General features: G+C 35.5%; 1 long non-coding RNA gene across 1 annotated transcript in view; it reads right to left on the reverse strand.

Moving 5' to 3' along the window:
- Positions 1–7,684: 7,684 nt before the first annotated feature.
- LOC116272992 overlaps positions 7,685–26,600 on the reverse strand; it is a 76,133-nt gene continuing 57,217 nt past the window's right edge. Inside the window, exons 3-6 of the long non-coding RNA XR_004181505.1 lie at positions 23,861–23,890; positions 23,509–23,554; positions 9,908–10,739; positions 7,685–7,814 (exon numbers count right to left, since the gene is read on the reverse strand). This is a non-coding gene — a long non-coding RNA (uncharacterized LOC116272992). The remainder of the gene's footprint in view (positions 7,815–9,907; positions 10,740–23,508; positions 23,555–23,860; positions 23,891–26,600) is intronic.

The following is a 26,600-nucleotide window of genomic DNA, read 5'->3' on the forward strand; positions in this document are numbered from 1 at the left end:
TCTTGTTTGTCGTTGGCTTAAAAAAAATTCCATTCCACCACTCTGGGTTTTTTTTTTTTTTTTTTTAAATTTCAACTTTTATTTTAGATACCAGTGTTACATTTGCAGGTTTGCTTCAGGGCATATTGCACCCAAAAACCAATTGCACCCCAAAATCATGCCCCTTTCTTTTCTACCCCCTCTAGTAGACTGCAGTCTTGATTCTTCCTATGCTTTTGTCCATTTGTGGTCAATGTTTGTATCCTTCTTAGTAGTGAGAACATATGCTACTTGGTTTTCTGTTCCTGCATTAGTTTGCTTGGGATGATGACCTCCAGCTCCATACTTCTTGATGCAGAGAATGTGATTTTGTTCGTTTTTTATGGCATAGTATTCTTTGGTGTATATGTAAAAATTTTTTTATCCAATTCAATATTGATGGGGATCTAGGTTACTTCCATGTCTTTGCTTTTGTAAATAGCGAGGTGATGAACATACTAGTATGTGTGTCTTTTGGGTATAATGATCTATTTTCCTTTGTTTATATACCCAATAATAACATTGCTAGGTTGAATGGTAATTCTGTTTTAAGTTCTTTGAGGAATCTCTAAACTGCATTCTACAGTGGCTAAACTAATTTGCATTTCCACATACAGTGTAGAAGTATTCCCTTTTTTCTGTAGCCTCACCATTATGTGTGTATGTGTGTTTGTGTGGTGTGTGTGTGTTCAACTTTTTAGTAACAGCCATTCTGACTTGTGTGATGTAGTATCTCATTGTGGTTTTGATTTGCATTTCTCTGTTGATTAGTTAGGATGAGCATGGTTTTCATATGTTTATTGGCCACTTGTATATCTTCTTTTGAGAAGTGTTTGTTCATGCCCTTTGCTCATTTTTTTTTTTTTTTTTTTTTTTATGGAGTCATTGCTCTGTTGCCCAGGCTGGAGTGCAATGGTGCAATCTCGGCTCACTGAAACTTCTGCCTCCCCTGTTCAAGTGATTCTCCTGCCTCAGCCTCCCAAGTAGCTGGGATTACAAGCCTGCACAACCACACCTGGCTAATTTTTGTGTCTTTAGTAGAGATGGTGTTTTGTCATCAAAACATGGCCAGGCTGGTCTCAAACTCCTGACTTCATGTGATCCACTTGCCTTGGCCTCCCAAGGTGCTGGGATTCCAGAAGTGAGACACTGCACCTGACCCTTTGCCCATTTTTAAATTGAGAATACAGCAAACCAAAGTGGTTGAAGATCTGTACAAGGAGAATGATGAAACACTGCTGAAAGAAATCAGAGATGACACAAATAGATGGAAAAACATTTCATGCTCATCAATTGAAATAATCAGTATCATTAAAATGTCCACACTGCCCAAATCAATTTACAGATTCAACACTATTCCTATCAAACTACCAACATTATTCTTCGTAGAATTAGGAAAATCTATTCTAAAATTCATATGTAACAAAAAAGAATCCAAATAACCAAAGCAATCCTAAGCAAAAAGAACAAAACTGGAAGCATCACACTAGCTGATTTCAAACCCTACTACAAGGCTACAGTAACTAAAAGAGCATGGTACTGGGATAAAAACAGACACATAGACCAATGGAGCAGAATAGAGACCCCAGAAATAAAGCCACACATACACAATCATCTGATCTTTGAGAAGGTTGACAAAAGTAAGCAATAGGGAATGGATAACCTATTCAATAAATGGTGCTGTGATAACTGGCTAGCCACATGCAGAAGAGTAAAAGTAGACCCTTACCTTTCAACATATACAAAAATTAACTCAAGATGGATAAAAGATTTAAATGTAAGACCTCACATTATAAAAATATGAGAAGAAAACCTAGAAAATACCATTCTTGACATCAGCATTAGCAAATGATTTTTGGCTAAATCCCTAAAAGCAACTGTAACAAAAAAAAAAAAAACTGACAAGTGGGACCTAACTAAACTGAAGAGATTCTGCATAGCAAAATAAACTATCAACCTACAGAATGGGAGAAAATATTCACAAACTATTCATCCAACGGAAGTCTAATACCCAGAATCTATAAGGAACTTAAGCAATTTAGAAAGTATTCTCTATCTTTTCATAGGGGAGTCTTATTCATTCACACTTAAAATAATTATTGATAGGTAATTGCTACTACTGTTAACCTGTTTCTGTTTTTTTCTTATTTTTTGTTCCTCTCTTTCTTCTTTCTCTTGTCTTTTGTGTTTCATATTTTTTATTGGTATGTTTTATTTTCTCTTTTTCCTTTGTGCATCTTCTATAGGTATTGTATTCATAGTTACTGTGGGGCTTACATGAAATATCTTATGGTTTTAACAGTTCATTTTAATCGGATAACAACTTAAGCTTGTATACAAAAAATTTTACAATTTCAGTTATCTTATTCATACACTTTATGTTACTGATGACAAAATTATATTTATTTATATTGTATACCATTAATTTTTCTTTTTATTAATAGCTATTTTGAATGCTTTTGTCTTCCAACTTTTACACTGGCTCTAAAAGTGATTTACAAGCCACCATGAGTTATGTAGTATTCTGTATTTATCTTTATACTTAATTTTACCCATGAGTTTTATCCTTTCTTATGCTATCATATTATTCGTTAGTATCATATATATATTTTTTAACTTAAAGAACTCCCTTTGCCCAAGCCTACGTCCTGAATGGTATTGCCTAGGTTTTCTTCTAGGGTTTTTATGATTTGGGGTTTTATATTTAAATTTTAATCCATCTTGAGTTAGTTTTTGTATGAGGTGTGAGGAAGGGGTCCAGTTTCAGTTTTCTGCATGTGGCTAGCCAGTTCATGACTAAAATACCAAAAAAAATTTCAACAAAGGCCAAAATTGACAAATGGGATCTAATTAAACAAAAGAGCTTCTGCACAGCAAAAGAAACTAGCATCAGAGTGAACAGGCAACCTAGAGAATGGGAGAAAATTTTTGCAATCTACCCATCTGACAAATGTCTAATATCCAGAATCTACAAGGAACTTAAACAAATTTACAAGAAATAAACAACCCCATTCAAAAGTGGGCAAAGGATATGAACGGGCCCTTCTCAAAAGAAGACATGTTATGTATGTGGCTAACAAACATATGAAAAGAAGCCCATCATCATTGGTCATTAGAGGAATGCAAATCAAAACCACAATGAGATACCATCTCAGGCCAGTCAGAATGTCAATTATTAAAAAGTCAGGAAACAAGAGATGCTGGCGAGGCTGTGGGAAAATGGGAACGCTTTTACACTGTTGGTGGGAGTATTAAATTTGTTCAACCATTGTGGAAGACAGTGTGGCGATTCCTCAAAGATCTAGAACCAGAAATACCATTTGACTCAGCAATCCCATTACTGGGAATATACCCAAAGGATGATAAATCATTCTACTGTAAAAACATATTCACAAGTATCTTAATTGCAGCACTATTTACAATAGCAAAGACTCGTAACAAACCCAAATGCCCATTGATGACAGACTGGATAAAGAAAATGTGGTACATATACAGTATGGACTATTATGCAGCCATAAAAAAGAATGAGATCATGTTCTTTGCAGGGAAATGGGTGAAGCTGGAAGCCATCATTCTCAACAAACTAACAGAGGGACAGAAAACCAACCACCTCATGTTCTCACTCGTAAGTGGAAGCTGAACAATGAGAACACATGGACCTAGGGAGGGGAACAACACACAGTGGGGCCTATTGGGGATGGAGGAGAAGAGGGGGAAGAGCATTAGATCAAATATCTAATGCATGTGGGGCTTAAAACCTACATGACATGTTGATAGGTGCAGCAAACCACCATGGCACATATACACCTACCTAACACACCTGCATATTCTGCACATGTATCTTGGAACTTAAAATTTAAAAAAAAGAACTCCCTTTAGTATTTCTTATAAGGTAGGTCTAGTGATTAATTCCCTCCGCTTTAGTTTGCCTGGCAAAATCTTTATCTCTCCTTCACTTATGAATTAAAATTTTGCCAGGTATAGTATTCTGGTTTGGCAGTTTTGTTCTTTTAGCTCTTTGAATGTAGTAGTTTCCCCTTATTCACTGGGGATATCTATCTCAACATCTCTTGGATGCCTGAAACTGAAGATAGTACCAAACCCTATAAATATTATGTTTTTTTCTATACATACACACCTATGATGAAATTTAATGTATAAAATATGCACAGTAATTAACAATAAACTAGAACAATTAAAATGTTATACTGTAATAAAAGTTATGTGATTGTGGTCTTCCTGTCTCTCATTCTATCAGAAGACTAATATTTTCAAACTGCGGTTGACCATGTATAAGTGAAACAGTAAAAAGCAAGATCATGGATAAGAGGTAAACTCTTGAGTATCATCCCAGTCCCTTCTGCCCTGTGAGATTTCTGATGAAAATTCTGTTGGTAGTCTTATGAGAGGAAGGGGTTCCCCTGTATGTGACAAGTCACTTTTTTCTGCTAATTCCAGAATTTTTTCATTGTCTTTAATTTTTGACAATTTGATTTCAATGTGGCTCAGTGTGTATTTCTTTGAGTTTATTTTAGTTGGGTTTCTTTGGGCTTCCTAAATTCTCTGAATGTCTATTTTCTTCCCAAGATTTGGTTAAGTTTTCTGTCATTATTTCTTTGAATAATCTTTTGGGTAACTTCTCTTTTTTACCCCCTGGCACTACCATTTTATATATATATATATAAAAAAATGAATATGTGTGTGTGTGTGTGTGTGTTTATACAATGGTGTCCTGTAATTCTTTTATCTTTCTTCACTCTTTCTGCAATAATCTGTTTCCAACTTCACTGGTCCTTTCTATCGCTTTACCTAGTCTGCTGTTGAAATCCTCTGGGATTTCTTTTCAGTTCAGATATTGTATTCTTCACCTCCGTGATTTCTATTTTGTGCTTTTAACATTTTCTCTTTGTAGACAATTCCCACTTTGTTCATGCATTTTTCTCCTATCCTTAGTAAACATCTATGATAGTTATTTTGAATTTTCTCTCAGGTAAATTATATACCTTTCTTTGCTAAAGTTAGTTTCCAGGTACTTATTTTGTTCCCTTATTTAAAACATATTTCTCTGTTTTTTCTTTATCCTTGTCTCTCTGTGTTGGTGTCTGCACATTAGACAAAGAAGGTACCTCTTGTAGCCTTCACAGACTGGCCTCATACGGGATAAGGTCTTCACCAATAAGCCTGTTCAGGGATTTTGCAGGCCTCTCATTCCTTTGTGCTAATCAAACCCACTTTCTTTGTTCTCATTGGCCCCCACAGGCCTACAGTATGCCGGGTCCTGTCAGTGCTCCAAGACAAGCACTGAGAACAGTTCTTCAGTCAGCCCCCAGAAAAGTTGGGTCATTTGCACCCTGTACAACTCTTTCCCTCCTGGAGTGAAGTTGGGATCTCATTTGTTTTGGTGTTTACCTGTTTGCTCTGTGCTAAGCTTGGGGGAGGGTGTGGCAACTAGCTGCAAGCTAGATCAAACCATCATCTTTGTTGTCACTGGCCCCAAGGTAACTAGAATATGCCAAGTGTTGTAGTACTGGGAGACTGGCAAGACAGAAACTACTCCTTTGGGAAGCTCCTGAAAAATTAGGGCATTTTTCATTAAAACCAAATCTTTAATTCTCCAAGGAAAGCCTGGGAGCTGGGATTTTGCATCTGCTAGCTATCTGCTGAGCCCAGGGGAGGGACTGTGGCAAATACCAGTCCAAACTACCATCTTTATTTTCCCCAATGGCTAGATTATTTCAGATCCCATCAGAGCTTTGAGACTGGCAAGACAGCAATCATTCCTCTGTGGAGACCCTGGAAAAGTTGAAGCACTGGACATGCAGGTCATCTCTCTCACTCTTCAGGGAGAAGCAGAGACCTGAGGGTTGGTTCTATTGATTATATGACACCGCAACAGGGGTAGGGATTCTCGTGAGAGGATGTGTCAAATTTCCATATTGGCCTTAATGTGTCTAGTTTCACACTCACCTGGGGTGCAGAAGCCTCTTAACAAGTCCTTGATTTTCTACAAAGAAAATGCTTCCATGAATTTCCTGAATTGTTGTATTCATGGAACAAAGGAGGGTCCAAGGCTTCCTCTTCTGTCATCTTGCTGATGGTACCCTCACATAAATATTTTATGTATTATTTTTAATATTAAAATTTATAGGACAATTTTATATTAAGAATAAATTGAAATACTATAGTTTTCTTATTACTTATTAAAGACCTATAAAATAACTCTTCCAACAGTTTCTCATTTGCATACTGATGAAACTATTGTGCTTGGCCAGGTATGATGGCTCACATCTGTGATTCCAGCACTGTAAGAAGATGAGGTGGGAGGACAGCTTGAGGCCAGTAGTTTAAGACCAGCCTGGGCAAAATTGCCAGACCTTGTGGCTACAAAAAAGTTAAATGAAAAAATTAGCCATGCATGGTGGCACATGAATGTAGTCCCAGCTACTTTGGAGGCTGAGGCAGGAAGATCACTCAAGCTCAGGAGATCAAAGTTGCAGCAAGAAATGATTGCACAACTGCACTCCAGCCTGGGTGACAGTGTAAAATCCTAACTAAAAAAAAAAAAAAAAATCTATTTTCTTGTTACCTTTATAAATAACTTTAAAAATTGATTTTGTTGTAGTTTGTATTTTTTGTTTAAAATTATATCTGCAATATTGACTTTCACATCAGGACTATTTTTACACATTCTACCTTTATAACGATTCATATGGCTTTTAAAATTCATTGCTCGAATCAGTGTATGGTAGAATTCCATGGTAGAATTGTGACTCACACATTGGCTGGAGAAGATACATGAAACAAATTTGCTAATTGATTCTAGATTCATGTATATATGTACAAAGAAAATATATCATGTTGTGTAATTGTTAAAATCCTAAAACAAAATGTATACTGAGAAAAGAATTACATATTTTTAGTGAAAAAAGAAAGGAGAAATATAGTCAATACAGTAAATGTTATATTTTCCTATTTTTCTTTCATTATTTTTTAAACATTAGTTCTCATTTAATCTAATTATTTGTTGTGTTATGAAAACTTTAGCTAATTTTCTAAAACCTTCAATGGCTTTGACTCTGTTCTAAGACTTCATGCTAGCAAACAAATACACAAACAAAAACTTTAACCTGTTACTTTCTAAGTGTTGAATGTGACAAATTTAGGGAACCATTTCTTTGAGTCCCTTTTATATCAGATGAAAAAAGTGCAGGACCAAGCTATCAGAGTACCTGGATTTAGACCTGCATGTGCTACTAACTAATTTTATTATTCAGGGGCCTCAGATTGTTTTCTTTGCAGGAAAGATGTCAGACTAGATTATATACAGAGGCTGTGCTATATTTAAAAGTCTGTGGTTAGGCCCAGTACCGTGGTTCACCCCTGTAATCCCAATGCTTTGGGAGGCCAAGGAGGGAAGATGGCTTGAGGCTAGGAATTTGAGACCAGCCTGAACAACATAGCCAGACCCTGACACTTCAAAAAAATAAAAATAAAAAAAAAAATAGCCAGGTGTGGTGACACACACCTGTACTCCTAGCTACTACGGAGGCTGAAGCAGGAGGATCACTTGTGCCTGAATTCGAGGTTGCAGTGAGCTATAATTGTGCCACTGCAAAGAAAAAAGAAGTCTACTGTTAGATTCTTCTATAATTTATCCTCCACTTAGGCATGTCAGATTTTAATCGTCCTTAATAAACAAAGAAAACATAAACTGTATTAACATTTATTTTCTTCAGGGTTTCTCTAGTAGCTCAAATCCATAGACGTTTATGAAAAGTTAGGATGCACTCTAGATTCTAGAAAACATAAATAAAGGGAAGAAAATGCTGTTATAATTTAAAAAGGTGATTAGGCTATAATAAAATTTTATATGTAGCTGAAGAAAAGAAAAATATTTTTAACATGTTTATAGTTAGCTGGACACCAAATTTAATGTTATTATTTAAGCAAAGACAAAAGAAAATATTCATCTATAAAATGATTTTCTTTCCATTATGTAAAATATATCTAAATCAAAGGAGAAGAATCAAAATTAGGATAAAAACATAACTAATTTGAATAGAATCACTGGTGGAAGAAGAATAAAAATTTCCATTAATTTTCTTAGTGTGTTACCAACTAATGCTGAATCAATCTCCTACTCTTATATTTAACATTAGATTTATTCAGAAACCAAAGGACTAATGCATCTTTATAGCTTAATTTCACTAGAACATACACACAGGTATTTGCATTAAAATATTTTAAAGATTACCTCTATATACTCCTTTAAATAAGAGCACACTAGGTAATATACTATACGCCCATTGATTAGTTCATTCAATAAGTATTTAACAAAGTCTTACCATGTAGTAGTTATTACTGTAAACAGATCAAATATTCCTGCTCTCTTGGAGCTTACATTCAAGTGGGCAGAGAGAAACTAAACACTATAATTAAGAAACATAACAGACATACACACACTATGTTAAATAATAAGTGATAAGGAAAACATTAAGTGGCAAAGGAATAAATAACATGTTGAGAAAGAAGTTGCATTTTTAGGTAGGGCAGTGGACAGAGAAGCCCTCATAGAGAATGTGATATTTCAGTTAAGGTCCAAAAGAGGAGATGATGGATCTAGACATGGGTTTTGTCATGTCACATATACATACACACACACACATACACGAGGAAAAAAACACTAACAAAATAACAAAATAAACAAACACACATACCACAAGAGCAAAGACTCACGCACACTTTTGTGGCTGGCACTGAATGAGCAAGGTAAAGACCAGTCAGCGAGTTTAGAGAGGGAAAGGGCATCTGATCCTAGAGGGTCTTTCCGAGGACTTGTGCTTGAATAATTCAGGACACCACTGGTGGGTTCTGAGAAAAAAAGTGAGGATAGTCTGATATATTTGAAATATGTTGCTCTGGCTGCATTGTTGAGATTAGATATTACGAGTCTAACCGATGACTTAATCATGGCTCTACAGCTCACGTTACATACATTTCACTGTGGGATTTTCATGTAAAAGATGTTTTCAGAGACAGAGTCAGGTTTCACTTAAGTGATTAATTATATGAGACAAACAAGGAATATGAAAAAGACAGAATGTGACTGCAACCATCTTCACAAAATTAACAAAAGCAGCCAGTCCAATATGACATTCGTTCCTACAGAAATATGTGACCACCTATCATATTTTTAGCTAAAGCTTATCATAACCTATAAATAGAGATGGAAAATAATTGAATTCTAATTCACTTTCAAGGGAGCTTTTCTATCATTAAGCTGTTTGTTGGCATTAAGATATTCAATGCAAAGATAAAAATCCAATCCATTTTTAAAGAAAAACATCAGAGGCCATAAAAATTTGTAAACATGTGCAAAAGACTTCGCTATCTTACCATCTGGGAAATTATAAAGATAATTTTACACAAATTCTATTGCAGGTGGTAGAGCTGAAAATTCTTGGCATTCTGATCATTGTAAGAGCAATAAATGGTGTATTCACAGGGCTTACAAAATATGCAGACATATAAGCAGGCTGTTTATTTATAGTTATGTCTGTAAATTGCTGTAGTTTAAGTTGTATGAAAACAGATGTTAGAGATAAGCATCTACTGAAAGAACCAACTGCACCACATATGACAATAATATATTCTCCTTTATTAAAAATAAAGGTTCTGAAATAATAGTATATACAGTTGCTATGAATTCATATGGTCTTTTTAATATTAAGCTGTTAATATTCATTGACTGATACTTGTTTTCACTTTTCTTATTGATTCCCTTTTTTGCTTGTGCTAAGCCATCTGTTATAAATCTAGATTTATTTATAAAAATACCTTCCGCTTGGTTAGAGACAATCAGAATTTAGGCTGTAATGGCATTTCATACCTTTTTGATCCCTGTGGAGAAGGAAGTCTCAAGTTGACCTTCATGTACCTATTTAAGGAAAGTTATTATTGAACTGCTGTACTTGATAAGGAGATCTAATTCCACAGGAATAGTAAAACTGAAGAAGAGGGTAATCATATTTGAAAAAGGGTAGGCTTATTCATTCAACAGAAAATAGAGATGAGCAAAGCAATATTAGGGATGATGCTCTCATTTAGTACAAGGTGAAGGAGTTTAAAAAGGGACACTGGTTCAAAATCCTCCAAGAGCAAATTTTGAAATATTAATTCATACGTGTAAACAAAGATGAAGCTTTACAATTTCTACACTACATTCTTTGTGGTAAGCAACTTATCATTATTGAGCTAGTGACTTGTTTATACTATTTAAAGATTTCTATTAGAATATACAGGCATCTATTGTTCATTTATTGTATTTAAATTATAAGTATAAAATGTACATCAATTGGGGTTAGACTGAGTTAAAATGAGAAATGACAATGTTGATTTAAGAAACAAAGGGGAAAGTAAGTAACTGTATTTCATTCCCTAAGCATTGCTTAATTACATGCCTTTGATTTCCAGAGAGCTAAGACCAGAAGAAAAGAAAGACTAGGTAAAACAAGCAAACTACAGAAGCTTCACAAGTTTAATAAAACTCAAAAGCTAGTTAGTTCAACGTAGGGTGTTCCAATGTTCTCAAGAAATTGTTTTCTTCATAGACGTGGCCAAAAATGACACACTGAAATATAAGATTTTTCCTTTCGCTTGTCTCTTTAATTGCTCCCATTCATTTAAGGACTGCCTGGTAGGTAACAATGTTCTGGTGGATTCTGTGAATAAAAATGAGCAATTCATATTTCCTTACTTTCAGTAAATATCCTAGGAAACAATTACAAAACAGTAAAAGGCAAGTACTCTTATGTCCTCATGGAGGTAAGTACAATATATTATAGGAGCAAAGAAAGGAAATCGGTTAAGAATTGATTTTTATTTAGTTTTGATGAAGTTTTGCAATTAATTAATTGATGGCAACTTTCCCAGAGAAATATTACTGAATTGAACCGAAACTTTGATTGTGGTATCACAGTAAGTGGATGAAAATTGAGATCATTAAGACATTAAATGAAAGTTGAGACAACAGTTCTTGAAGGGAATGATGAATTAATTGGTAGAAATCTTAAAACATTAAAGGGGTAAAGATTCCTCACTATAATTCTAAGACAAGTAGTATGGAATATCACTTTTCTACACATTTTCATTAAATTTGAGAGTTAAATTGAAAGTCTTTATTGTTGTTACTAATATGTATTTGTTAAGTGCACAAATAAACTAATTTCAAAAGAGTTTTTATTGAAATGCAATTTGTATTTAGTTATCGCAAGTAGATTATAACATAGTGAATTATGTTGTGGATTATTACAAGTTCTGAATATTCCTAGACATCTTTCAGCTTACAGAAAATCTGCAGTCACTTTAATCTTCAGAGCCATAATAATACACAGGACTATAAAAAAGTTAGTGGGCAAGCTCTTAGTCATCACTTTGTCCTACCTTCAAAGTATCCACTAATACGACATACTCAAAACTTAGAAATAAAGGAGAAAAGGGATTGCATGTCATTTCAATGTCATATTAGAACACTGTCTAATAAAATCTCCTTAGGGTTAATGAACTAGAACAATCCAATTTTTTTGACTTGCTATTTACTATTGTTTAGAAAGCAAACTCTATATTCATGGTTAATTTGTAGAAAATTGATAATGTGAAAATGATTCTTCATCTGGTAGAGAAGGTGTCTCTGAAGGTTACCAGACACCAGATCTTCTAGGAGACTAGCCAGTTTTGTATTTTATTGACAATCGTCTCATTCTAGCATTCTTTGTGCTTTGTTTATATTCTCATTTAAATCAGTTGTTTTGTTTTTGTTTTTTGCCCTGCTTATTCCAGTATTAACAAATTAAGTTAAATTCAGCCATATATAACTAAACATATAAGGGTCTTATTTTTAGTATTTTGAGAATTAAGTCTTGCCATGCCTCGAGGAGACCCAAGGAGATACTCCACATGTGATATTACTTTCAGATAGGTCATATGGTCTCAGCTTACTACTATTGTAGTTTAATCACCATTTTCATTAGTTTCCTGTTGCTATATAAAATTTATCACAATCTTGGAAGCTTAAAACAATACAAAATTTTTTATCTTATAGATTCCATGAGTCAGGAGTCCGGCATTTCATGACTGGATTCTATGCTCAGGGTCTTACGTAGTTGAAATTGTGTTGTCGTCTAGGGCTATGTTTTCACTTGAAGCTCAGGATTCTCTTCCAAGCTCATAGAGTTGGTTTGCAAAATTTAATTTCCTACAGCTGGGACTGATATCCCCATTTTACTGCTGGATATGAACCAGGGACTGTTTTTGCCTCTAAGTGGATGTGCACCATTTCTGCCACATGGCCCTCTCCATAATGTGGTGGTTATGCATGCAAAGCCAGCGGGGGAATGCTTTGTTTTTCCTAATCTTTGACTTCTCCATCTCTGATCTGCTGACCAATATTTAAGGGCTCATATGATTAGTTCAAACTCATCCTAATTATCCCCTTTTTGATTAACCTAAAGTCAACTGATAAATAACCTTAACTACATCTGCCAAAAATTCATGTAAATATAGAAAAAGTTTCATAGGATTGATTTCTCACAGTCCTGTTCACATTCAGGGAGCAATTTTGCAAGCGCCAGGGTTGTCAGGAATCATTCTACCTACCTGGGTTCTCCTTCCATCTTAATGAATTCTATCTTCCAAATCCTGGAAGTATCCCTTTGTAATTAAAAGTCAGTTGAACCTTTCCATCACTTTCTCTAAACATGCTAACATATACCTATAGATTGGGACGGAGGCTGCTCAGACTCTTTCAATATGGCTCTTGGCCATCATGGAAAGTAGAAAAACATAGAATTTGGAGTGGTAGCAGGGAAGTGGTAAACAATAGTTCTGACCAAAAGAGAACACTGTTATAACGTCTTTCCAGTAAAACTCTTGCAGAAATTCACGTACTGATTTAAATGAAGTGGATTTCCAGATATCTCAAGCTGTGAGTGACAACCTTGCTTGTCACTTCAATAATGGAATCTAAGCAGTGGTGAATCACATAAGCTTCCCTTTAGAAAATAACTGCCCTCTCTGGATATTGACTCCGACGTAGGTTCCATTAGGGAGGAATGCAGCTGTGAAAGACAGCATCTTTGCAGATTTAAAATGTTAGCAGAGCACAGTGGGTAGAGTACAAGTTCTGAACTCAGGAAATGTGTATATGTGTGTGTGTGTGTGTACCATTTGTGACAGATGCAACATCTGTGATACTATCACTGCAATATAGATAATGAATATAATCATCATACCCTATTTCTCCATACCCCTTCATAATCCTTCCCTGCTATCCCCTCAGTTACCCTCACCATACTCTGACAAGGATTGATTTGCTTTCTGGAGTTATACGTATGTATTTCTTCACTTAATATAATTATTCTGAGACCCATGTTATAGCATGTATCAATAATTCTTGCATTTTTTCATTGCTAAATATTTCTGAATGGTTGTGTTCATCCCAAAATTCATGTGTTAAAATCCGGACCCCCAAGGCGATGATTAGGTCATGAGAGTGCGGCCCTTATGAATTAGTTTTGTGCCCTCAGAAAACAGAACCCAGAGAGCTAGCTGGTCTCGTCCATGTAAGGACACTGCAAGAAGGTGCCATTCCAAGAATCAGAAAGTGGAGCCTTACCAGACACCTGATCTGCTGACACCTGAATCTTGAACTTCCCAGACTCCAGAACTGTGAGAAATAAATTTCTGTTGTTTATAAGTCAGCCAGTTTATGGTATTTTGTTATAATAGTCCAAATGTACAGAAGCACTGATTAATATTCTGTTGAATAGATAAACCACACTATAATTATTTATTTTGACGAACATTTATTTGTATCCAGATTTTAGCTACTGCAAATAAAACTCTAATGCACCTTCATAGATAAGCATCTATAGACATTTTCTTTTATTTCTCCTGAGTAAATACCTAATACTGGAATAGCTAGAACATATGTTACATACATACTGAAATTTTTAAAAAACTGCCAGCCTTTGTCCAAAGTGATTGTACCATTTTATATCCCCACTAGCAGTATATGAAGATTCTACATCTTTCACATCTTTGCCAACGTTTAGTGTGATTTTGTCTCTTTAATCTAATGACTGCAGTAAGTGTGTAGCAGTATCTCTTTGTGGTATTATGCTACATTTCCTTAAGAAGTGACAACAGTGAACACTATTGTGTTTATTTTCCTTGTGTATATTTTATTTGATCAAGTGACTCTTTCAAATATTTGCCTTATTTTTAAATTAAACTTTGAAACTTACTGTTATATTCTGGATACATGTCCTTTTGTGGGACATACAATTTGTAAATACTTTCACCCAAGGAATAGTTTGTCTTTCCATATTTGTGTGTTTTATAGAGCAAACTATTTTAATTTTGACAAAACACTATTATTTTTGTGCATTACTAAGGAAATCTTTGCCTAGCTGGGGTCACGGTTTTCTCAGATATTTTATTTTATAACTTTTACAATTTTCATTTTTATGATTCATTATCTATTTTTAATAAAATATCTATGTACGATGCAAAGTAATGATTGAAGTATACTTGTTTTATATGAACACTAGTTGGTCTAGTGCCTTTTGTAAAAAGACAATCTTTCATCCACTGAGTTTCTCTTCAACCTTTGTCAAAAATTGGTTGTAGTTGTATATTTATATGTGGGTTGTAGGTGCCAAGGGAAACCGTCCCTTTGACCCTTGGAAGGTTTACTGAAAAAAATCAACCGACAAAAGGCAGATTAATAGGAGAAGTGTTAAACAAATTTATTATTGTGCAAGAGGGAGAATCAAATAGTGACTGCCTCACCACACAATGGGGTACAAATGGTTATAAGTCCTACATTTTAGGGGAAAGCATGATGGGTAAGTGTGGATAATTTTAAGGGGTTAATAAATAATTTTTAGGGAAATTCTGTAGGCTTGAGTAACATACAGTGGCCTGGAACAAAATCTGTTGGGCCCACAGAGCAGAGAAGGGTTTGTGACAAAAGTCTGTCCATGTGCATTGACAGATTTCAGTCTTTCTTCCTGCTATATGAGTTCATTCAGTTAATGAAAACTCAGGGAAGAGACCAGAGGAATTGTTTTCTTCTTTGATGGGTCTAGATGATATGTACATAAGGACGTTAGAGAATAAATTCATCCTGTGCTTAGAGATTGACAGAGGACTGAGAAACAGGATTAGGGGAGAGATCTTGGAGGCCTTGAGACTTTCTTCAGCTCAGCATGTGAAAGTGTCATATTTTAGAGTATCGGTTTCTGGGCCCTAACAGTGTATATTTCTGGACTCTGTTCTATTCCAGTGACCACTTTGTCTATCTTTAAACTATGTTGTCTTGAATCTAAGTTCTATTATACTACATATATTTTTGGCTCCTGAAGTGGTCTCATGGGTTCATCAATGCTTGCTTGCTTTTTTTTTTTTTTTTTCTTTTGTCGCTTTTCTGTTTGTGTTTCTTTCACGTCATTTCTATTATGATGGATGCATGTTCACCAACCTCTGCTTTTCCATTTTTGTTTTTCTTTGATTTGCTATTTTTGGTCCTTTGCTTTTGCATCTGAAATTTATAATAGGTTTAGTTTCTACAAATAAGCCATTGAGATTTTGATTGGGATAGCATCAAATCTGTGGATTAACTTGAGAAGAATTTACATCTCAACAAGATTTATTCTTCCAACTCATAAATAGTATGTCTGTCCATTTATATGTATTTAGGCTTATTTAATATCTCCCATCAATATTTTATAATTTTCAGCATACAGGATTTTCACATTGTTGTCAGATGTTTGTATGCTAGTGATTATTTCATGTGGTCTATTTCAGAAAAAAAAAAGTATTTACTTTGAAAGGTATTTCTATTAAAGTAGAATTCATGGATGACAGGTTTTCTTTTTTTTTTTCTTTTACTGTTTCCTTGAACACAATTTTTTTATTTTTTATTTTTTGAAACTGAGTCTCACTCCTTCACCTAGACTGGAGTACAGTGGCGCGATCTCGGCTCACTGCAAGCTCCACCTCCCGGGTTCACTCCATTCTCCTGTCTCAGCCTCCCGAGTAGCTAGGACTACAGGAGCCGGCTACCACGTCCCGCTAATTTTTGTACGTTTAGTGGAGACGGAGTTTCACCATGTTAGCCAGGATGGTCTCTATCTCCTGACCTCGTGATCCACCTGCCTTGGCCTCCCAAAGTGCTGGGATTACAGGAGTGAGCCACCGTGTCCGGCCCTTGAACACACAGTTTCTAACCAGGAATCTACTGCATTCTTACTTTTACTTCTCTATGAAACATGCATTTTCTTCTTTAGTTACTTTTAGGATTTTTTGTGGATCGCTGGCCTGTTTATTCAGTTTTATTATGATGTGTGTTGGTGTAGATTTCTTCTACTACCTTGTGCTTGAAGTTCATTGAGTTTCTTGAGCTTGTGGGCTTATAGATTCTTCAAATTAGGAAAAAATATCAACCATCATTTTTTCATATATGTTTTCTGTTCTGCCTTTTCTTATCTCTCCTCCAGAGAATCCAAGAACATTAATTTTGTGACTTTTGATGTCCTATAACTCACTAATGTTTTCTTTATTTCTTGTTCATGTTTTTGTTTTCTTTTCTCCTTGTATTTCACCTGGTTAGTTTCTATTATATGTCTTCAAGTTCATCTACCTATGCTTCCGCAAGCTTTATGTCATATTCCCACTGTATTTGTCTTCTTATACATTACAGTTTGAATCTCAAGAGGTTTTTTTCATAAGTTTCGTGTTTCTACTTTACTTTTGAATATATGAAATACAGATTTAATAGTTATTCAACCACCTTTGTCTGCTAATTCTAATATGTGTGTCAGTTTTCAGCTTTTATTTTTTTTTTTATCACATATAGGTTGTATGTTGCTGTTTCTTGGCTGGCTTAATAACCCACTTACTGAACGCTAGACATTATCAGTTTTACCTGTTGATTGCAGGATAATTTTGTATTCTTCTATTTTTTAGCTTTGCTTTGATATGCAGTTAACTTACTTGCAAACAGAGTGATGCTTTTGGGTCTTGCTTTTAGAATTTGTTTGACCTCACCCAAGCAGTGCTCATTCTAGAACTAATTATTTCATATCACTAAGACATGACTCTTCCATGAATCGTCCCAAATTCCCTGTGATTTTTGTTTTCCAACCTTACTGGAGAAACAGGCATGATTCCTGACTCTTTGTGCATGCCAGGTACCCTTAACTCTTATCCTTTCACATGATTCTATCTTTGGTCTCTGGTATTTTCCTCACATGTGTGAGCAGATCAATATTTAGTTGAATACTCTTAGAATGTCAACTGAAGATTTTTCTGCTTCTCTATCTATGCAACTCTTGCTTTTCTTGTACTCTGTCCTGTAAACTCTTGCTTTGTCTCTCTGGATCATCATCTCCTTAACTCAGGGATTCTACTGTGCTCCATGTGAGTTTCTTCTTCCTGCACTGCAGCCTGGAAACTCTCTTAAGTCAGCATGCTGGGACAGTCATGGGACTCATGTCATTTGTTTCTTTCGGGGGTATCTTTCATTTCCTGATGCCTACTGTCTTGTCAGCCGTTGTTCCATATATTTGTCTATTTGTTGGTTGCTCTAATTGAGAAGATAAATCCTGTCTCTGTTACTCCATCTTCTGCTTTAGATTCCTGAATCTCTCTACCCTCCTGTTTCTTGCTGTTTCCACATTACTTTCACCACTATGTCTGACAGCAGTTTCTGCCATGGTTTTGCATTCTGGTATGCCCATTGCCCTCTAGGTGTTTCGGTTTCAAATCTATAAAATAGGAATAATAACAGTATCTGACAGGTTTGAGGGTGACAAACATTGAGATAGTAAGCTTAAAGTTCTTATTGTTCCTATCTTGGATTCTTACTCCATTTATCTAAGATTCTATCGACCTAAGAAGATTAAAGATTTCACAGTTATGTGATCTGATTCAATCCCAGGGATAGGAAGGGTACTATTTCAGGTCAGACATAGTTACTAAATGGATAAACATGTTTTAAAGTTTTCTAATTTTTATCACAATGTTTAGAGAAAAAATTAACATAGAGACAAAAGGAAATCAGAAATTTAAATCTGATAGCCTGTGATGGTATATCTGAGAGATAATCATATTTTACAGTATAAGTTCAGATAAGCAATTTAGATATTTAAAAATATTCCTGTTAGAACATTTTGGATAGAAAACCTATAGGATTTTGTGTATGTTAGATAACAGCAAGGGAGAAAGAAATGAAAATTATCAACTCATAAGAAGAAGCATCATTATAAAATGGGGAGAAAGAATAAAGATTGAGATGAATTGGGAAGATACACATCAAGTGATGAAATTTTAAGTTTAGTTAGAAATTCAAGTGTATATGTCAAGTAAACAAAATGTATGACTCTGCATCAAAGCATATAAATATGAGCTGGAAAAGACAGCATTATTTGGTACATAGAGAATATTTAAATTCATGATGTGATAGATGGTGAATTATTAAATACTCATACAAATCATCGTCCTTAAACAACAAAAAAACATAAATGATAATTCAAATGGTACAGATCAATATACTGTATTTTGAAATAACCTGAATCTTTCTTTTTTTTTTTTTTTTTTGAGACTGAGTCTCGCTCTGTCACCCAGGCTGGAGTGCAGTGGCCGGATCTCAGCTCACTGCAAGCTCCGCCTCCCAGGTTCCCGCCATTCTCCTGCCTCAGCCTCCCGAGTAGCTGGGACTACAGGCGCCTGCCACCTCGCCCGGCTAGTTTTTTGTATTTTTTAGTAGAGACGGGATTTCACCGTGTTAGCCAGGATGGTCTCGATCTCCTGACCTCGTGATCCGCCCGTCTCGGCCTCCCAAAGTGCTGGGATTACAGGCTTGAGCCACCGCGCCCGGCAACCTGAATCTTTCATAAATGATTTCAGGAAAATATTATTATCACTTTACTATTTATTTGGGGTTTGGATTAAATGTACAAAATTCTGAACAATGTATACAGAAGCATTCTCAGAAACCAATTGTTTTTGGGACTTCTCTGTTTTCATCTTATTACCTGGGACATTGGAAAGCAACATGAATGACATATTACCCTGTGGCATCTTGTCATAGTTTAGGCTATTCATAGTATACCCCAAAATGTACCAAGTTAGCCTTAGTCACTAGCCTTATTTACTAACTACAGATCTTTGACAACACCAGAGTCCATGCTGTCCTTCCTGGGTCATGGTACAAGCCCTCTATCAGAACTACTAATAGGTTTTTTTTGTTGTTGTTGTTGTTGTGGTTTTTTTTTTTTTGACGGAGTCTCACTCTGTCGCCAGGCTGCAGTACAGTGGCATGATCTTGGCTCACCACAACCTCTGCCTCCCGGGTTCAAGTGATTCTCCTGCCTTAGACTCCCAAGCAGCTAGGACTACAGATGTGTGCCACCATGCCCATCTTATTTTTGTATTTTTAGTAAAGACAGGGTTTCACCATGTTGGCCAGATGGTTTGGATCCCTTGACCTCGTTATCCGCCCACCTCTGCTTCCCAAAGTGCTGGGATTACAGGCATGAGCCACCGCGCCCGGCTAGGTTTGGTTTTCATCAGTTTGGCGACAAGCCTAGCCAACACACAGGTTATTTTTTATCTTTCCTAACTGACTGATAACTGATGTGATTCTCCTGGAATAGTGCATCTATTAGATCCCTAAAAACATGATCAAAATAGACAACTGAAATTCTGACATCACATCTAGCTTGACATGTCCAGTTCTAATCAAGTCACTACATAAGTTCTTGCCACAGGGTATTTGTAGCATAAAACAGGATGGGTACAACACAGCATGCAGATAAAATATGTAGCCCACTAAACTGTCCATTGGGCTGTCTTGTCTTAAATACAGCTTGGTATGAGTGGTCGTGAATAGCATGTCTGCATCTCAAAAGGAGAATTATTTGTGATATTTGGCCACAGTATCAATCCAAAGTCCCCATCTCTTGAAGCTACTCAGCTACCATGCCAGTTTTCTGAAAGGCATTTAATCTTCATTCACTTTTAGTATATTCAAAGGAGCAAGTCAAGCGCTGACCTTCCGGGAAGGTGGCATAAATTGGCTTCCAATCATCCCTTGGCAGCAGTCTCAATTTGTCAGGTTGTTTCAAATCCACACCTTGGACAGAAGCTAAGCAACATGATCCAAGTGCAGTATTTATCTCGAGATATATTTCAATAAAAACAAAATAGTAAACAGTCTACAAATCATGAATCCAATGTTAGTTCCAATTGATTGAATCAGAGGACACTGCAACACATTTTTTTTTCTATATTCTCCAGATTGAGTATTTAGGCAGAACCTATAAATCAGCAAGTCAATTTCCATTCTTTGTGCAAATGGCTATTTTTACAGATCACGTGGCTTTTCCCACACATGCCATTGGTTAACACCAGATCTTAATCATAGCTAAGACTATTATTTTCTTGCTCTGAGATACTGTTATCGGATTAAAGTTGCTGCATTCATCACTGGGATTACAACCGACATATGGTTCCTTTCCCATTTGCCATGAACTCTTCTTTCTTTATTACTTGTTTAACTGACATTCTTCCTTTTTTGAAGGGGCGTTCTGGCTTGGACATAATGCTTTACCCATAGTCAGAAACAGCAGTGATAATTGCCTCACCATATCCTGTTGTTATCTCATTTCTAAGGAAGAAGTTTTACGACTTGATAGGTAAAAACTTGTAAGACTGTTTCTGCCACTTAGTAATCAGGACACAGTCATAGTTATACCTAAATTAGCTAGAAGGGCTAAAATTTTGTCTGACCCTAAAGTTTATTTCAGACTATTCCCTGACAAAGTTAGCTAATAGATATTACATCTTATGCATCAACATTGTTCTCTGGCCTGACACATGTAAATGCAGTCCTTGCCTTAGGGCAACAAAATCAGGCAAATCCAAAGAAGACATTTTTAAAATTGGACAGATATGAAGTTGTATTATTGCATTATCGCTCAAGACCTCATTCTCATCTCCTCATTGTAGTAACTGTTCCGATGAAGTTCTTCCTTTATGTCTGTCATATTCTGTCAGGACATGTTCATTTAATTGATTCAGCCAGCCTCTCAAATTTTCTTACCACCCATTTTATTATAAGTGTACATTATTCAAAATTGTGGATTCAGTGAAACAACTACTCTGAGGATATTAAAAAATGTAATATATATATATGTTTAAAAGTGTATGTTCTTGCTTGCTTGCTGTACATTGGTAGGAGTAATGTGTGTAGGTTAATTATAATAAATATATTTTGGTGAGCCGGATTAACAGCCTGTTTGCTATTCCAAACCTTAATTGTATTTTTTACAGTTGTTTTTGAAACTGAATAAACGAAGCATAGAGTAAAAACGCTGGAACACCCATCGGTAGCCACCCTCCACCCCCCCGGGGCTACTGGCAGTAGTTCAAGTACACCGGCAAGGTGCTGGCCCCCTGAGAATTAAGAATTCCATCTACAGCCATCTTAAGGAGATTGGTTTCCTGCTGGCACAAGCAGAGTTTCTTACCACATTAGTGGTTTCATCTGATTTGAGGACCAATTGTGTGTGCACAGTCTGAGCGTATTATGCCTACTCATTTCATGAACTCAGGAAGCTAACTCTCAGTATCTGACTCAGGTAGTCTCTATAGCATTCCAATCCCTTAGCTGCCTGCATGGTCTTTTTGGAGGACATCTACATGAATGACCTGATTGCTTCTGTAAATTCCCACAAAGACTTCCATAACTGAGTAACTCAAACACAAGACGTACTTGTCACACAGTCAGCTAGGACCTCCCTGTCTCAATATACTGTAAGGACAATGGCTACAGCACAAGGGTTAGTACATGTCCAAACACTATTCTCAGAGTGGGAGCCTCACTCCTTTTCTTTCTTTTCCTTTTTTCTTTTCTTTTCTTTTCTTTTTTTTTTTTTTTTAAGAGAGAGTCTCGCTCTGTTGCCCAATCTGGAGTGCAGTGGCACGATATTGGCTCACTGCAAGCTCTGCCTCCCGGGTTCATGCCATTCTCCTACGTCAGCCTCCCTGAGTAGCTGGGACTACAGGTGCCCACCACCACGCCCAGCTATTTGGTGTGTGTGTGTGTGTATTTTTTAGTAGAGACGGGGTTTCACCATGTTAGCCAGGATGGTCTCGATCTCCTGACCTCGTGATCCACTCACCTAGGCCTCCCAAAGTGTTGGGATTACAGGAGTGAGCCACCATGCCTGGCCCCTCACTCCTTATGCACCTGTTATTTAAACTGCTTTCAGCTTTCCCTAGTGTAAAAATGTGGAGTTTCCTCTTCCCCTGGGGTTTTACACTATCCACCAAGTATATTGCAATCAATTTCAAAATAGCCATTCGACTCTCAGTTCTAGACATTAATTGTGGCCCAATCAGCATGATTTGCTTTGCTGAAAAGAAAACATAGGGTTTAGACCACACTGAGTAGGGGTCAGGGAGATCCCTCAAGAGCTCTGTCATCAGTTGTGCAGGCAGGGGAGAAACCTGTCCAGTATGTGGGAATGCATAATGAAATTTCTCTGATATATGGTTTGGAATATCATCTCTACTTTATCAGTGAGAATTATTGTGCTGTTCTCTCTCTTTGGGACTCTTTCTCCAACATTACCAAAGACATAGTAGATATTACTAGTCTCAAAATTATCTGATATCCTTAAGTAGCAGGAAAAGTCTCTTTCAATGTCCAATTTCAAGTTAGAAATTGTCTTCCAATAGGCTCCACAAGTGGTTGCATCCAGCAGTTTTAGAGCATAAACACAAGAGGTTTTGGATGAAAATAGTGGTACTTATTGCCTGCCAAAGGGTTCAGTCTGCATTAAGTTCTAGTTGCAAGCACATTTAAAATCTTATGATCCATAAAGTTATAATGTACCACTGAGAGTATGTGAACAACTGCCTTTAGTTAATCTTTTAATATTTCTGCCCAAAACCCATTTCCAATTTAGATTTAATCTTGGTGACCTTATGGATAGAAGCCAGCAAAATTCCTACGTGGGAATTTGGGTTCACAAGAACCCAATTAGTAAAATTATAATTGATTCTTATAGTTTCAGGAGAATCTCTGATTTTATTGGAATATATGATTTATCTAAATCTCACACATTGGGCTAGACCTTGACATTTAGCTGGATTCAGACAGTCTTTTATATTTCACATGGGTGACTGAAGTTTTTAACTTGTCCTTCATGTATTTACATAAGAAGTTCACAAACTGGCATCACCAATACAGTGAACTCTCATACTTAATGGTTTTCAGATCCAGGTACGTGCAATACCATATTAAGACCATTCTGGTGAATTCAAATGTTTTGGATCAGGACCATAAATGTAATGAACGTAACGAACGCGGGTTATGCATATACTTTTAGCGATGATGTCTTCTGCTGGCTCCAGGCTCACCTGCAGACTTTCTTAATCCTTTCATGAGCATTTCATTCGGATATTTCTAAGTGAAAAAATGATGTCAAGATAGAAAGTTAAGAGATTGGTATCTATTTCAACTATTGAAGAGGTGAAAAGTAATTGTCATCTAGTTAAATTTGGTCAAGAATTAAACTAAAAAAAATGTAACAAGACAGTCTGTGGTAAAGAAAAAAATATGGTTTTTGGAGTTTGACACAGAGGGGTTTCTATCTTACCTATATCACTTAGAAACTATGTAATATCAAGAAACCAAACTGAACTATCTTTATCTGCAAACTATATTCATCACTATTTTTAATTAAAAATTGAGGATGATAATGTATCATACCTTGTAAGGATGTTCAAAGAATTAGAATTTCTGAAAAAAAAAATGTGTGCTTTAATAGAGTAGATGATCCAAAAAAGTTGGTGTTATTAATTTCAATCAAGTGAGATAATACTTACATAGGATAAAGTAGTATAGAATATTTAGAAGGAATTACTTGGTAGATTAAGTTAAATAATCAGTCAGTTCTATTGACACAAAGATACTAAAAAAGACAGGACAGAGTTAAATACTACAATCTTGTTGCTTATATTTTAGGCCAAGTAGATGAATTTTCTCCAATGACTTAACTTTCTTTGGTATCTAAATTGGTTATAAATTTGTGGCATTTTTATATTTCATTATGACCTTATATATTTGAAAATTATGACAAATATTACAAATTATATTTCTACAGATTCATCACTTCTGGTTTTATTACTAGAGTTCAGAAAATTGAAGAATTTTGGAATGAGGCCATATAACACATGTATAACTCTCCTGATACTATTTTTAATAATTAATTAATGTGTAAAAGAATCATAATGATTCCACAAAAGAGAATCTTTTCAAGGACAATAATTTGACGAATTTCTACCTGTTTTTAACTTACATACAAAATTTCGTTTTCATAATTAGTTCCAAGAGAAGGGGCTCACTATGGCAAGTCTGTTTCCTGATCTCCTTCTTCCCACATAAACATGTTTTCTTTCATCTGTCCAGACAAGCATGAGATAACAGTGGTATACCCAAGAATGCTCATACAAGGAATTCTATCTAGTTTTATGTGAAATATTGTACAACATAGACATCTTTTAACAACAGGGATTAAGAATAATATTTTGTCAATATCCCATTTCCTCTGGGAATTGGCATACTTTGCTCACACTGCAATAAACTTTTGACTTACTATTAGCAAACTTTGACCTTCTTGTTTCTGCAGATTACTCTGCACCCAACAGTCAATGATGTAAAATATTTTACTTTCCATTTGTGCCAGGGCTATTGTTATTCTTGATTCTTCTTAAAACCTGTAGCACCTTCTGCCGCCTATGTTAATTCATTATAGTAGGGAATCTCTTCTTCACTCCTGATTTAGTATGTTTTGATAAAAGCATGCTAGTAGCAAATGTTGATATTTCTTCGAATTCCTTAATTATAGAAATAAGGTTTATTTTCAAGACTGTTTTACAATTATTTTATGAGTACTAGCAGGAAAATTTTTACTTAAATTTGTGTTACAATTTTCAACTGTTAATGGATTTGTTTTGCTCTACTTGTAAATCATGCATTATGTATACTTGCTGAAATATCTAATGTCACTAAAAGTTATCTTAAAATGAAAATATAATAACAGGATTATCTCTAAACATAGTAGTATTTTTTAAAGAGGAGTTGGTGTTTGTATCACATTATGACTCAGTTTTTAAAAATCGAGAATTAAATATGATTATATGAAAACAGATATTAATGCACTTAGCACTTTAATTTTTCTTTTTCACAAAACTAGTAATTATACAGGATTGAAAAATAAAGAAAAACAAAGGAGTAAATAAAGAAAAAAATATTTGAGAGACATATGATGAATAATTTAAATCAAATTAAAAATAAACTACTGGGTAACAGAAACAAAAGACAAAATATGAATTTACATCAAGGAGACTGAGTTCCTCCAGATAATTTCTATCTCATTAAATATGAAAACAAAATGTCACTTGATTTAGAAAGACTGATGTGGAATTTTATATAAATAAGAAATAAATTCTACATGTTCAGAGAAGAGAAAAGTGGTTTAAACACATGTTATGGAAATCCCCAGAAGCCGTGTCACTCCCAAACTGGAGAACTCCAAAGAAGGGTTTCTAAGTCTGAGAACAACATGTAAGTACTATCTCAGTCTCCACCTCCCCATGGAATACCTGCGGGCAGTTCCCTGACTGAGGGAAAGGCAGTGACTGTTACATAGTCACTTGACCCATTTCCCTATAGGAAGTTACTAGTGCCCTTTTCAAAATCAAACTACGGCGTGGGGCGAGGGGAAGAAATCTCTTTACAGTCCATTTCGGATGGAGAAAATATCACAATGCACGGATAATTTGCTAGGGGTAAGGGAGAAGAAAGAATTATTTGAGTAAATGTTTACTGAGCCTGGTCTGCTAGCTAACTTATTTTATAAACACATTTAAAGTATAAAATTTATTCTTGCCTTCATGAAGCTTACATTCAAGGATGAAGAAAAACTCATGTGAAACCAGTATTCACATTCCAAAGTAGGCAATGGGGGAAAATTCCACATATTTTAAAAATAAAATGTTAGAGAGATATCACTCTCTCTATATATATGTGTTCATATCTATATAACCTATAAACACACACACATAAAAACTAGATGTATCTGCTTTCATTTTAAGTACTTCTTATTCTTCAGAATTTACTGTGAAGCATGTTTACAAAGTTTTAGAAAAATAAACCTTTTTTCTGATTTTTAGTTATTAAGTGGAAAGCACTATATGTATAATGACATCTATTTTGCTTCTATTATTGAGCAATTAAGCCAAATATGTACTCTATTAAATCAATCAGGTAAGCATAGGAGGAGTTGATCTCAGCAAGATCTCCTTTTCAGTCTGTCACTTCTGGTGAATAAGAGTCTGCTAAGATTGTGCCACACACTGTGTATGCAAAGAGGGGTATCCCACAGTGTTTTTGTATGGCTTCAATTCCAAAGGGTAAAAAAACCCCTCTACATTATAATACAGTTCAC

This window comes from Papio anubis, unplaced genomic scaffold (assembly GCF_008728515.1).
Source record: "Papio anubis isolate 15944 unplaced genomic scaffold, Panubis1.0 scaffold299, whole genome shotgun sequence".
Lineage (NCBI taxonomy): Eukaryota > Metazoa > Chordata > Mammalia > Primates > Cercopithecidae > Papio > Papio anubis.